The sequence below is a fragment of the Carlito syrichta genome, unplaced genomic scaffold (assembly GCF_000164805.1).
Source record: "Carlito syrichta isolate Samal-C Ts95f unplaced genomic scaffold, Tarsius_syrichta-2.0.1 Scaffold308652, whole genome shotgun sequence".
Classification (NCBI taxonomy): Eukaryota; Metazoa; Chordata; class Mammalia; order Primates; family Tarsiidae; genus Carlito; species Carlito syrichta.
Genome location: NW_007252748.1, coordinates 573,756 through 589,261, shown reverse-complemented (window position 1 = coordinate 589,261; position 15,506 = coordinate 573,756).

Below are 15,506 nucleotides of genomic sequence, written 5' to 3'. Positions count from 1 at the left end.
TCTCCAAGCAGAGCATGGTGGGCTACTTTGTCCCCAGAGAGGGGACTGAGTGTCTTTGAGAAAAGGTGGGGCCAGCAGGACAGAAAAGAGAGATTTTCCCACAAGGCAACACGGTTCCTACAGGAACTAGGGACCCATGGTCTGTTGCCCAGCAGCAACCTGGACATGGGTCATGAGGCATCTCAGGGCTTCCAGTTGCCCAGAGGAGGTAGCTGGAACACAAGTGATGGAACAATGACTGGGTGGCTTGTGGGTAGGTTGTGTGGACACAAGACTGCAGGCACCCCCCTTGACTATTTGGCACTGGAAAAGACCCCAGAACCTGGAAACTACCCAATGTCCATCAACGGGTGAATGGATAAGCAATCGTGGTATTGCTATGCTGTGGAACATTACTCACCCACAAAAATGAATGAATACTGACACCCGTTACGATGTGGATGCAGCCTGACACAAAAAGTCACATAGTGCAGGACTCTATTTATATGAAACGGCCAGAATCAGCAAATCCTTACAGAAAGAAAGCAGACTGGCAGTTACCAGAGCCTTATAGGTAAAGGGGGAGTGACTGCATAACAAGTAGGGAGTTTCCTCTGGGGATGATTTTTAAAAAGTCTTAAAACTAGATATAGGGGATATGTGTACAACATTGTGAATATACTAAATGTCATTGAATTGCACTTTAAAAACAGTTAATGGTCAATTTTATGTTATGTGACCTACCTCAACTTTTCAAAAAAACCCTAGGACCTTTGCCCATTCCTGGGGTGGGAGAAGGAGCCCTAACAGTGCTGGTGGCATGCTGGTAGCTCAGAATCAGATAGAAGTTGATTTGGCAAAAACAAACAAAACGTATGTTCCACTGAGTTCGGCTCAGGAAGCAGCAGTCGCTGGAGAGAAAGCTCTGGCCGTATTCAGGGCAGGAGGGGCTGCTCTCAGCTCTGGTGTCCTGAAGGTGGCCCCTGGGGCAAGTACATGACCTCTGAGCCTGTCTCCTCCTCAGTGGAACAGATCGGGCACGTGTTTGCCTGTTTGGGATGTCGCTTCATCTCTGGGCCCTGCTTTCCTCATCTGTGGAAATGAGAGGGCGGTCTACTCTCCACAGAGCCCTTACTCAGTTGACAGCCCGGCAGGGGGTGGGAGGCATCAGTGGGGAGCAAGGAGCAGGTCTCTGCAGGTTTCTGCAGGTCCCAGCTACTGACCACAGAGGCCTACAGAGCAACTTCTCTATGATAGAACGGAGCAAGATGATATGTGTTCAGTGCTTTGTCTGTGATAAAATGCTCTAGAATTAGGAGGAGCTCGTACTTCAAAGGTGAGAAAGAAATGGTCATGGTTTACCTCGTACATGGTGAAATCTCAGGTAGAACGTCTTTGAAGAAAGGCTTCTGGGGACTCTCAAGTCCCCCTGCGTAAAGGACTAACCAGGCCATCGTTGAGCAGGCACCAGGGCTGACTGAGAGCCACATGCATTGCAGACACAGGGCCTAGAGATGCCAGCTGTGGGCTGGGCCTCTGTTCATTCCCCAAGCCTGGCCACATGTGTCCTGAGGCCCCAGAGCCCACTTGGGGAAACCACATGGGGCAGGGAGCCAGACTGCTGGGTGAGCCCTTAGCCCACCAGGAGTAGCCGGTGCCATCTAGCAGTCCCCAGAGGGTTCTCTGTCCACTCACTTCTTCCTAGACACAAAACACCATGCCTTTTCTGGTGAATGTTGGTCAAGGGAAGTGCCATTCCCACTGTTGTACCAGGTCAAAGTAGATCTGGCCTTCATCCATTCTAGTAACCACAGCTGGAAGGCCACCCAGCCCCAGACAAGCTATCCCCAGGAGAACCCTGTCTGAGAGTCCAGCAGCCAGCCCTCTGCTCTGGGTGCTGCACATAGCATGTACTTCGCCTCTAAAGCCACTGTAAGGAGGGAATGCAGGTCCTGGAACCCCGGGGAGGAGTTTGATGACTTACCCAACCCTCACAGCAGGGAAAAGTGCAAGAAGAACTTAAGCCCAGGCCTGGGCAGCTTGAAGCTGGCTCTGTTCTCCCATGTCACCCTACAGACGCCCTTATCCACAACCCTGGGCGGCGCCTGCCCCAGGAGGCAGCTGCTTGGCTCTGTCTGGTGCTAGAGGAACAGGCCTTGCCTCGCCAGCCACACACGGTCTAAATCATGGGGCTCAGTGGAAAGAACTGTCACTGGCCAGAGCTTAGGGACAAGCACAGCCTCCCCAACTTTCTCCTCTCAACTTCAAGTCATCCATAGAAACGATCATGAAGAGAGAAAACCAAAAAAGCCTCCTTCAGCCCTGCCAGTCAAGTCTCCTTCAGGCACAGGACCGGAAGTTTATCGGGATTGTTGGTCTTCCTTGGCCCAAACAGATTGTGGGGGAGTGGAGGGGACCTGCGTAGATCCACATTCTTTGGTGGCAAGGCTATATTAAGATCAATTACATTGTGCAACAAACATATGAATCATTCCCAGAGCCCTAACTGCTTGAATTTGAATATGCATGAGAAGCTGCCCAGAAATGCCTAAAATACACGCATACACACATATATAGTCAAAAAGCAAGACAGCTCTGGGGTGAAGAATAACAAAAGGCTGTTTGCCACTCTGGTGAAACCGTGCGGCCGGAGTGCAGAGCTTTGTGCTGGATCCGTTGGAGACTCATTCACAGTTGATGTGTAGATCCAGGGCCCAACCAGTAGCTTTGCTCATACCATCCCGTTTGTCCTTACACAAGCCTATATGCTAGGAATTATTTTTCCTATTTTGCAGATAGGAAAGCTGAGGCTATCGCTGAGTTAAGATCATCCTGCTGGTCAGTTCCGAAGAAGAATTTGAGCTGTGGTCTCTCTGGCCCCCAAGTTCTGGTTTTCTGTGCAGGGTTTTGTCTCAGATGCTTAAAAGCTCCCACCCCCACCTACTTTAGTCTTCCAGTCTTCACAAAACCACCATTGCCTCCTGCTTCCTAGGGTTCTACCAAGAGAACAAAGTTAGATGGGACCATGATCCAATATCAAACAGAAGCAATCAGAAGACCTCTTGGAAATTAAGAATCAAAATTATTAAGAAATCAATTAAATGTATGATAAAATGAACACACTTGAACACCAAATCAATAACATGATGATAAAGCCAAAGAAATCGTCAAACATAGAGCAAAAAGGCAAATAAAACTAAACAAAAACAAAAGCCCAAGCACACAAAACACACACACAAACACACACACACACACACACATGCACACACACAAAGTTAACATTAATGTACATGTATAATTGATCTTCAACTTCTAATAAGAGTCCTTTGGCAAGAAAACAGAAGAAATTCATAAGAGAAATAAAGCAATACAAGAAGTACATTTCTCTGGGCTAAAGAAAGACTTGAGTCTTCAAAGTGAAAGTCACTACCAAGTGTTGAACATGAAAAGCTTACTATCTAAGTGAAATTTCAAGATCTGAAAGAATTTCAGAATTCCAAAGATGTAGGTAATTCTAAAAGCCTTCAGAGTAAAAAAGTAAAGTGACATGCAAAGGAAGAAAAAGCAGATTGGCTTCAGATAAATTAGCCTAGAAAGCATTATCCAGTCAACTATCAGTCCCATGTGGAGGCAAAATAAAGACAAATTCAGACATGCACAGACTCAGAAAGTTTATTACCCATAGCTCTATCCTGAAAGATATACCTAAGGATATACTCCAGCAAACTACAAAGGGAATCCTAGAAAGAAGATAACATGGTAGCCAAGAGACTGTGAACCAATATGCCAAACGCAGGGTGAAGCGTGAACAAGATCACGAATGACATTGTGCACAGACGTTGGGAGCAAGTGGTACACATCCAGTCAGGGAACTAGAAGGTTCTGGAAAGAGTGACTCCAAGAGGAGAAACACAAATACCTCAACGGAGAAGCTGGAATTCCTAGCGACACGAAGGCATGTCCAAATACTAAGCTGGTAAATATTACAGACTCGTGGCATGGCATTCCAGCTCCTTCCCCATGTGTGCAGTGAGGAATAGTTACATGATCATTATATTACAAATGCTGGTTGTTGGTTAAATTTGCTTAGAATCAGCTGATTGTCAAAGTATAGAAATAACTATAATCCTGGAACAGAGTGTCTGTGTTTTAAAACTTGGCAATGGATAAATGAGAAAAACGAGAGGTGAGGGCCAGGGAGTGGGCAGCGAGGGGATTGGGAGGGCAGAGGGAGCCAGGGATCCTAACCTCAATTTTGCATTGTGGAAATCAGGAGACACTGATTGGAGCGGATGTGTTGGGAAATGCAGGCTGAAGCCTATTATGTCAAGCAATAATAACTAGAAACTGGAGAAGACCAGAAAAGAGTAGAAACTATAGAGGAATCATAACTAAAAACTAGAGAAGAAGTAAGCATGTAAAAATGCGCCTGGCAGAGGTTGGGGCTGTCAGGAAATGTTATTAACATAAGTAAGTTCAAATGACCCCTTCCTGGCCAGAGGAAAATTCCTCCATTCATTCACCACATATACACTGAACACCTACTATGTCCCAGACAGTGTGTAACATGCTGGGGCTGGGGAACACTCGTATGCAAAATCTCAGTCCCTGTCCTCAGGGAGTTGACAGTCTACTATGAGAGACAGATACTAATTATATAAATAAAAATCATAAAAGTGCCTGTCCTCGGGAAGCTGACAGTCTAGTATGATAGACAGATATTAATTATATAAATAAAAACCATAAAGGTGAAATTGCAAATGTGGTGCGTGTCAGAGAGAGGCATGTAGAGCAATAAGAATGTAGCTTAGACGAATTTGGCCCAGACAGGGAGATCAGGAAAAGACGCAAGGATTAGGCTGACATCTGAAGGATGTACAAAAGTTATGTAGAGGAGAGAACAGTTCCACCAAGAGATCAGCATGTGCAAAAGCCCTGTGGCAGGAAGGAACGAGAGACAGAAAGGAAAACCAAGATATTAAAGGGTAGAACAAGAGAGCAAGACACAGAGAAGGAGGCTGGGTGCGAGGGAGGAGACTTGTGGCCCTGTGGGCCCTGGGCGCTGGGTTAAGGATTCGGGTCTAAAGTAGTGGGAAATGACTGTTCTGTCCCAAAGTATGGAATAAGAACATTGTCCAGCTCATTCTATGAGGCGGGTGTAACCCTGATATCAGTGCCTGAAAAGGATAGCAGAATCAAGAAAACGGTAAGCCAATTTCATTTGTCAATATTTAGGCGACAGTCTTAAATGAAACACCAGCAAGTGGAATCTGGCCATGAATTGGAGAAAAATGCCTTATGATCGCATAGCTTTTATTCCAAGAACACAAGGGTAGATAAACATTAGGGAATCATTGAATCATTAAATATTCACAGAAATGCATTAAAGAAATAGAAAAGACATGAAAGTATACATGCTGAAGAAATATTTAGTACAATTTAAATGTTCAATCCTGAATTTCAAGCAACTTTTCGAAAGCTAGGAAAGAATGAAACTTTCTTAACTTGATTAAGGATCTCTAACAGAAGCAGACATCACCAGGAAAAGTCGCCTCAAACCACAGGGGACCAGAGATCCCAGTCCACACAGAAAAACGAGACAAATAGGACTTAATCTTGGGATCCAAGGCCAGAGTGCAGTGGTAGGCTCAAAGCTCACTGCAGCCTGGAACTCCTGTCCTCAAACTCCTGTCCAGAACTCCTGTCCTGTACTCCTACTTCAGCCTCCTGAGTAGCTAGGACGGCCCAACCATGCCCAGCTAATTTTCTGCACATCCGGGGTCTCCCACTGTCACCCAGACTGGAGTACCACGACTGAAGGCCACAATACAGCCCTTGAGATGCTGCACCAGAATGGCATCACTCAAGAGTCTATTTATGAGTGGACACACAAGATTGTCACAGATTTTGCACTACTGGTATTGATGGAGCCATGACAATTTGGGAGCTCAAGACCTTGGAGTCTTCCATCCAGGGTCTCTGGATAATGTGAAGCTGACTGCTCTCCACCATCCAACATGACAAACTGGCTGACTGCCGCGCTGCCATTTGCATGACGGTGAAGACAGCCAGGCCTGAGGAAACACCGAAACCACATATCATGCAAATGTTGTGTGATTTTGTTTGAAGGTAAAATTGGTGAAAGTGTGGGTTTATAAAAGCAGCAGTTATTTTTTTTCTATTTCATTCCGTTTTTGACCAAAGCTTTTCTTTAAGTAGATCGCTATGGAAAATTGTCACACTAACGTAAAGGAAAGGGTGAGGGAGATATGTAAATTGTCCACTCGAGAATTCAATAAAGATATGGAATGTGGAAAAAATAAAATAATAAAAGCCACATGTAAATAAATAGTTGAAAGCATCTTGGAAAGAAATCCTTTTTGCAAGACAACAGGACAGGGCTCGGTGGCTCAGTCTGTAATCCCAGCACTTTGGGAGGCCAAAGCAAGTGGATTGCCTGAGCCCGCAGGTTCGAGACCAGCCCAGGCAACTTGGTGAGACCTCATCTCTGCAATAAATCAAAAATTAGCCGGGTGTGATAGCACGCACCTGTAGTTCTGGCTACTTAGAAGACTGAGGTGGATGGATTGCCAGAGTCCAGCAGGTCAACGCTGGAGTGGCCATGAGTGTGCCACTGCACTCCAGCCTGGGTGACAGAGACTCCAATTCAAAAAAAAAAGAAAATACAAGATAACAGATACCACGACAAATATTTGCAGTCTCAAGGTAAGGTTCACATGTTTTAATGGCTTTATTGAGATCTAATTTGCATACTATATAATTCACCCACTTAAAGTGTACAAATCTGTGGTTTTTAGGATACTCACAGATATCTCCAACTATCACCACAGTCAATTTCAGGACATTTTCATCACCTCAGAAAGATACCCTATACCCTTCCACTGTCCCCTTCCAACCTTCTCATCCCCCTGCAATCACTCCCCACCCCCAGGCAGCCATTAGTCTACTTTCTGTCTCTGTAGACTTGTTGATTCTGCACATTTCTTTTGTGAATCACAATTGTGACTGGCTTCTTTCACTAAGCACAGTGTTTCTGAGACTCATTCACGGTGTAACATGTCAGCACTCTGTTCCTTTTAATGATAATATTGTTTCATGTTTCTGGGCCACATTTTGTGCATCCACTCAGGATCTCTTCCCTGTGTTGGAAGCAAGGAGCAGTCCTGGGTACGGGAGCTGGAGGGGAGCTCTAACCCAGGCTCTGGAGCTTCCTTGCCTGTATCACCATGGATGGGTCACTCATCTCGTTGAGTCTCAGTGTCCTTATCTATAAAAGGGGGTGACAACCTCTACCAAGAGACCCAGACCCTTGCCAGGCACTCTAAGGAGTCTTGATTCAGAGTGCCTGAGATGGCCATGGACTGAAAGGGGGATTTGAATTTACAAGCCTGGCATGCACGGGGACACCAGGAGAGCTATCTGGGGTGACTGGGGCACAGGAGAGAGTCCAGAGGTGTCCTAAGGAAGGTAACATTGAGACCAATGATTGAAGAATGGGGGGGAGGATCTAAGGAGGTAAACTGGCAAGAAGGACAAAGAGTTCCAGGCAGAATCCCTGGTATTAAGAAAGAATGCAATCCCGCACCTTTGGGAGGCTGAGGTGAGTGGATTGCCTGAGCCCACGAGTTCGAGACCTGCCTGGGTAGGCAAGACCTCATTTCTACAATAAATCAAAAAATTAGCCGGGCGTGGTAGCACGCGCCTGTAATTCCGGCTACTTGGAAGGCTGAGACGGAAGGATCGCCGGAGCCCAGTAGGTCGAGGCTGCGGTGGCTGGGAGCGGCCACTGCACTCCAGTCTGAGCAACAGAGTGAGACTCAAAAAATAAAAATAAAAAAGAAAGAAAGAATGCTGGGCACGGTGGCTCATGCCTGTCATTCCAGCACTTTAAGAGGCTGAGGAGGGAGGATCTTGAACCCAAGAGTTCAAGACCAGATTGGGCACATAGCAAGACCTCGTCTCTACAAAAAAAATCAAGAAAATAGCCGGGCATGGTGGTGTGTGCCTGTAGTCCCAGCTATTCGGGAGGTTGAGGTGAAAAGATCATCTGAGTCCAGTAAGTTGAGGCTGCAATTGTGACACTGTACTCCATTGTACAAGCCATGATTGTGCCACTGTACTCCAGCCTGGGTGACAGAGTGAGACTCCGACTCAAAAATGAGAGAGAGAGAGAGAACACAAGCATTTTGAGAAAGGGTTCTGAACTTGGGCGATTTTGCCCCCAGGTGACATTCTACAATGTCTAGAGACATTTTGGTTGTCTCCACCAGAAGCTAAGGAACCTCCTTGCTCTCCCTCCAGTGGACTGTCTCGGGAACCCAGGCCTACCGCAGTCAGGGTATGGCTGGCCCCTCCCCATAGGCATGACCCAGTTCTGGTCAATGAGGGGCAATGAGGTGTTTGCCAGGGACAAATTCTTGACTAAAAATTCATGCTCACAGAAGAAAGCCAAGAGTTGCCAACAGGAGAGAAGAGGGAACACACCACCAGCCCAATAGCCCCTGCCTGAGTATCCCCCATGCACTTCCTGCTAAAGCCTCGGACAGGTGACTAAGCAGCCTAGGGACTGTGACATTTGTGTCTCTCTACATAAAACAATCACTTCACTTCCCCAGGCACAGGCCGAGATGAAGGGAGGGGCAGAGTGTTGGGCAGAGGCAGCCTTATTCCCAGAGAGAGGGGTTCTCACAGACAAAAGACCGGACAAGATCTTTGCATCTACTGGAGACCCATGGAATGAACTGGAAGCCTACTAAGTGTCGAGGGGAGAGGTGTCACAGAAATCCCAAACCCAGCTGACAACAGCCTGGCCTACTCAACACAGAAGGCAGGCCCAGGTCCCGCTCCTGACTGCCAGACTGATGCAGGCCTGGGAGGGACCCTCGAGGCCGTGTTGGAGGACAACCATCAAGGAAGAGCCTCCCAGGGGACAGACCAGGAACGGTGGAGGACAACGGGCTGGGAATATTTTCCCAAGTGCAAAAGCAAATGCTGCCTGACATTTTCCAAGTTGCTCTTCCCGACCAGCTGCGTTGGACAAGTGCATGAGCCAGGGCAACTGGACTACTCCCATTTTGCAGATGTGCGCCCCTTGCTGTCACTTTCCTGCTCTTTCTCCAGTGAAAGAAGAAAGAATAAGATGCTCGAACTCTATGAAAGGCAGCCGGGCTCAGTGGCTCAGCCTGTCATCCCAGCACTTCGGGAGGCCGAGGCGAGTGGATTGCCTGCGTCCTTGTGTTCGAGACCAGCCCGGGCGACTTGGCGAGACCTTGGTTCTACAATTAACCAAAAAATTAACTGGGCCTGGTAGCACGCACCTGTATTTCTAGCTACTTGGAAGGCTTAGGTGGAAGAATTGCTGGAGCCCAGCAGGTCAGCACTGGGGTGGCCATGAGCGAGTGTGCCACTGCACTCCAGCCTGGGCGACGGAGTGACTCTGACTCAAAAAAAAAAAGAAGAAGAAGAAGAAGAAGAAGAAGAAAGAAAGACATGTCTGCCCATGTAGATACAGAAGACTCCCCATCAGGCATGGCTCAGGGCTTCATCATTCACTGTTCTATCCCCAGGGGCTAGAATGATGCCCTGCACATAGTAAGTGCTTAATAAAAACAGAGTCGTGTGTGTGTGTGTGTGTGTGTGTGTGTGTGTGTGTGTGTGTGTGTTCCAGGTAACCAAAGATAAGGTTCATGGAGTCTCCTCAACATTCAGTCCATCTTCATCTGATGCAGGCTGGGAACTGGCCACCTCCAGGCACTGGCCCTGGATAGTTCAAGCCAGCCACAGTAATCCGCCCCTGTCTGAGCGCCGCAGAGACCCAGACCTCAGCAAATGGCCCTCTCCTAACTGTGAGAATGAATTCTGAAATGGGCATAGTATCCAATTCAAGTCAATGAAAGTAAGGAGATAATTTGCTGGGGGCTTCTGGGAAAGCGCTCTTCATTCTGAAGAAATCTGCAGGAAGACAGTGCATCTTCTCCCTCTGGACATTTCTGTAGAGGTGAGGCACACTCCTGCTGTAGCATTTTTCTACCAGAAAGAGACAATTGCAGGGAAAGGGAGCTGGGCTTCTGGATCAAGCCAAGCCTGAAACCCACATTCAGGTTAGGTTTTCTGGTTATTTGCTGCCTGAAGCATTCCGGGGGTGGGGGGGAAATACCCCATGTGAGAGTAGCACAGAGAACAATGGGGGAGAAACCTCCAAGGGCTACCAAGGAGCTTGGACCTCACTCCAAGAGCACTGAGGTTTCAAGAACTTTATGACTTGTTCAATCTGCAGGCACTTTTAACAAAACTTTTTGTGGCATAGAAAATGGCTGAGACTGGAGACATGGGTCAAGTGAGTGGCTTTTGTGGTAAACCAGGCTATAGTGGGTGAGGTTGGGACCCTCCTGCTGCCCTGTGGGTTTATCCCCTGGACCTCCGTGGTGCTCTCATTTGTCAGAAAGTGCAGGGGGACGGTGGTAGCCTTGTACTCCAGTGTCAGTATGACTTCAGAGCATCCTCCAAGAGGAATTCAGAAGCAGGCCAGGACCCACAGCTCAAAACCCGCTGGATGCAGAAGGAGTGGGAATTACAGAGAAGGGGCTGCAGATGTTAAATCAAATGAAACAGTCCCCTCCTCACCTCCCAGTATGAGCCACATTGTGTTCTGGACATTCCAAGTGAGTCTCTGAATCCCCCCAGGCGGCCTGTGGCAAGGATGTGGAACCCCCTCTTCTGCTAGCTTGGTCCGGCTCTGCTCATGGAAAGTTGCTGCAAATCTCTCATTGTTTATCGCCTGGAGAGCAGGTGCAGCCTTAGAGAGCCACCAGAACAAGGGGAGACCAGTGACCACAAGTAGGGACTCGGTCAAGGCCACAGCCAGGGCAGCAGCTCCAGCCCTCTCTAATGTCCAGTGCTGTTCAGGCTCCCACAGGCTCCCCAGTACTGGCCAGTGTAAACAGAGTCACAAAGGCTAGGCAAGGTGGCTCGTGGCTATAATCCCAACACTTTGGGAGGCTTGAACCCAGGAGTTCAAGGCCAGCCTGGGCAACATAGTGAGACATCGTCTCTACAAAAATTTTTTTAAAAACTTGCCCAGTGTGGTGGCAGGCACCTGTAATCTCAGCTACTTGGGAGACTGAGGTAGAAGGATCACCTGAGCCCAGGAAGTTGAGGCTGCAGTGAGCTGTGATTGTGCCACCCTACTTCAGCCTGGGTGACAGAGTGAGACCCTAATAAAAAACAAAACAAAACAGAAACCACTAAAAACTGAGTAATGGAAAACTTGAAACCTTGGGAGGATGCTAAGAAAACTACCTGATGATTTCGCTATGAAGAACATCATTTTATTTTTGGAGATGTGTGATGATATCTTTAGGGGAAATGTGTCTGCACATCTGACACGTTTAAAAGGTTAGCAGAAAATGGAAAATACTAAGAACTGTTGCATCTAGTGGGTATTTTGATAATCGCATTCATTTTATTTTTCTATGTGTGAGAAAAAAATATGGTAATGACCCTTTTTAAAAGAATGATTTCTGCTGAAAAGAACATTTTTGAAAAAGAAGGAAAATACCAGAGCTAATTTTTTCTTTCTTTTTTTGAGTTGGAGTCTCACTCTGTCACCCAGGCTAGAATGCAGTGGCACACTCACAGCTACCCCAGCATCGATCCACTGGGCCCTGGCGATCCTTCCTCCTCAGTCTTCCAAGTAGCTGGAACTACAGGCACGCGCTACCCTACCCGGCTAATTTTTTATTTATTGTAGAGACAAGATCTTGCCAAGTTGCCCAGGCTGGTCTCGAACCCCCAGGCTCAGGCAATCCACTCTCCCCAGCCTCCCAAAGTGCTGTAATTGCAGGCTGAGCCACTGAGCCCGGCCCAATGTTTTCAAAATTATCTCTCAACACACTGGATTTGGGAGAAGCAGAGGACTGTTCTCCCAAAGGAGGAGCCCACCCTGGTGGTGATCCCTTCCAGGGATGAAAATGGGCCAGAGAGTGAGAGGTTTGCTGAGGTCACACATGGCAAGGCTGGATCCTGGGGCTCTGACTTCTGGGCCACAGTGCAGATGTCCCAGGAGGGAAGGTAGAGAGGGCAGGTCACGTGAACTCAGTCCCATGGACACATCCCTATGTTTGCCACAAACCTGAGGGTCTCTCTCTCTGTCTGTCTCTCTCTCTCTCTCTCTCTCTCTCTCTCTCTCTCTCCTGTGCTGGGCAGGGGGTCAGGACCAAGAATGGGACTCTGGGGGGGACCATCCCAGCAGGGCACCTGCTCATGACAAGTCTGCACATTTGAGCTGTGTGACCAAAGAGTTTTGGAGCTTCCTTGCTGAAGACATGATTAAGTGCCCAAGTATCCAGTGTGAGCATTTAGAGAGAGCATTTCTCTGTGCTGGCAGACATTGTGCTCCATAAAGGGCACAGAGCTGAACTGCAGCCCCCATCAAGAAATTAGAAAGGTGCACGCAGAATTTAAGGAAGAGAAGGCATGGTATGTTCAGGAGGCAGGCCACTCCAGGGCCAGCACCATGCACAGAGTAGGTGGTAAATGGACCCATCCCATAAATATTTGCTATGTGCCAGGCACTGCTCCAGTCATCAGAAGATACATCTGTAACCCAGACGCAAATTCCTCCTTCCTGGGGCCTTCAGTTCTTTCTTGGTTGGCTCACACCCATAGACAGGAGTGGGGCTGGGGGTAGACAGAGAGAAAAACATGAGTGTAGGGACAGAATGGAGCCTGATTCCCATAGCCACTGACTGCTGTTTGACTTCAGACAGTTGTGTGACTTGCCAAGGTCCTTTCCCTGCTGTGGAGTGAGGTAAGCAAACCTGTCTCCTCAGCATGGATTCTGATCCCAAAAAGCCAGGACTCCCTCTGGGGCATGCAGGGCCAGCATTCCCTCTAGAAGGGAAGACACATTGCAGGTGGGTCTCGAAGCAAGGGCAGGATTCTGACAGGTGGTGAGTTGGGAGAAACAACAGGGACACCAGGAATCGGCCTGGGCACAGGTGGAGGTCTGGGGCAAGGCAGGGCCGAGGGTGGGGCAGGTGATGCCTGAGAAGTCTTTGGAGAGGACCTCCCAAGCTGGCCCAGCAGCTGCTCTTGGCTGTGTGGTGGGGAACACACTGAAGGGAGGAGAGGGAGCACCTGGTCACACCTCCCACATCCACTCAGGAGAAAGTTGGGCGTGGGTAGCTGGAGCTCCTCCAGGCTCCAGTTTACCTGTAACCTGGCTCCTCAGAGGTCTCCACTGGGCCTCCCTGTGGGGCCTGCACACACTAAATCCAGCAAGGAGCAAGACAAGAACATAGCCAATAAAGCTCCAGCTTCAAGTGACAGCTTAGCCAACATATGCGCCAGCAGGGGCACGACCTATCTATATATTAATATTGCACCTCCTCCTGGGTCTGGGCTGCCACAATGGCAAGACAGTCCCCATTTTCCTAGACAAGCCCTTGACAATAGGCATAATATTTTGCATTTAGGGAGAGGACCTGTGGCTGCCAGCAGGTGCCTCAGCTGGGCCAGTCTTTCCTTCACCTGCAGTCAAGCCTCTTGCCCAAGAAGTGGCGTGAAGGACTGGCAGTGGTAGCCACGTGCCCTGCTCCTTGGGGCAGGCCAATGTCCCTGCAGGACAGCAGGCACCAAGCCCCCCGGCAAGCAGAGGAAGAGGCACAGCTGCGCAGTCCCTGAAGCCCAGGCTGGAGTCCCACACTTTAGTTGTGTGACCACAGGCAACATCCTGTTACTCGCAGGACCTCACGGGTGTCACCTGAAGCCAGAGCAATCAACCTTTCTGACCAGTCATTGGGAGACGGAAGTAAAACCATGATGACGGCGGCTCTGGCACGGAGCCTGCCTGGCTGACAACGATAGCCTCAAAAACAAAAAAATGACTAAGCACAGAGCCTCCCAATTCTTGTTGTTTTTTTTCCCCCTTTGGAAATCCACATCCTTCCTGGAGCTACAGTTTGGGCTGCTCCAAGTGAGAGAAGCATATAGGGGGAAGTTCCACCTCAGATTAGGGGTATCTGTGAAATCCTCTTTCAAGTCTGCTGGTAATGCGTTCTCAGGCACAAGCACAGAGCTGCCTTCTGCAGGCAGACGGGTGGGAGGCCTCTCTGGAAGCACCCCCGTCCTATCCCTTGTCTCCCTGGGAGATGACAGGAGGCTCGGGAGACATTTAATTATCCTCTCTGGGGGAAGGGAAGAGGGCTGGGTCCCTTCACAGGGAGACAGGAGGGAAGGACCTCCTGCCTGTCAAGCCTTCCCATGCTGACCTGTCCTCTGGTCACAACTCCCTGTTAGGGCAATGCACCCTGGGGACGTTGATAGTGCCCTACCTGCCTCCCGCCAGTTTCACCAGGGAGTGTATGTGAAGTAATTCCAGGTCTTGCCATTTTCACAGATTTTTCCCCCAATTTCCCTTATTTTATGTGGTCCCCTCAGACCCCTTCTACAGTTGCCAAGATGCATCCTGAACTCCCCATGGCCTGAGCATCCAACCCAAGGATGCTTTTCTTCTTCTCTTAAAAAACACCACCATCAAGACCAACACATGGTTTGCAAAGTGATGCCTTCCAGAGAAACCAGGCGATGACATCCTTTGCCTTATTAGGAAGTTCAGGTCAGACCTTAAGAGGGGCCCATCCAGGGCCGAGTGCTGACGGCAGCCGAGAGAGGTACATAATCCTGCTTCGGACAAGCGTGTCAGCTGGAGCTCGGGGTTCACCTACTACCTCTGCCACCAATGAGTGGCATAGCCACCAGCCTACTGCTTCTGCCTCTGGGCCTCAATTTCCCCACATGTAAAACTGAGTGTCACTAGCTCAATGCATGCAGTTATTTTGAGGCTAAAATGAAACTGAGAAATTGTGTACCACCTGTCCTTTCAAGCAGAAGTCAGGAATCTATTTGTCTTTGTTCACACACACACACACACACACACACACACACACACACACAAACACACACACACACAGACTTGCACTCACAATTCTGTCTCCGAAATGGCATGCATCGTGTGCTCCCAACTTTATGAGAAGTAGAACGAGGCAGACCCCTCATGCAAGCTGTGGCATGAAGGCCTTTAATGATGCCCCCCTCACTCAACCATACATGACTCAGAGCCACAGCATTCCCATCTGTACAATGGGGAGTGGACTCACTGACGCTTTACTCTCCTTTGAACTTGGACATTCTGCAACTCCGAGAAACCTATCTTTCTGTCTCTCAGTAGCTATTAGTGGGTTACAAGAAATGCGTGGGAGTCACCCAAGCCAGAGAAGAGCACATGAGGCAATGGTCCCAGGCCAGGGGAACTGTGACAAGACTGTGGGTGATAGGCCAGACAGGAAGGAAAGAGGCCAGTGGCGAAACCTGGAGCTGATAACTCACTGTAGAAACTGGGAGTTGAGGAAAGAAGAAAGGTAGCAGTGAGCCTTGGGACATTATAAGAGGACAGAAAGGGAGGTCCCTGTCCTGCAACCTCTATAACTTCCCTGTGGCTTAAGAGG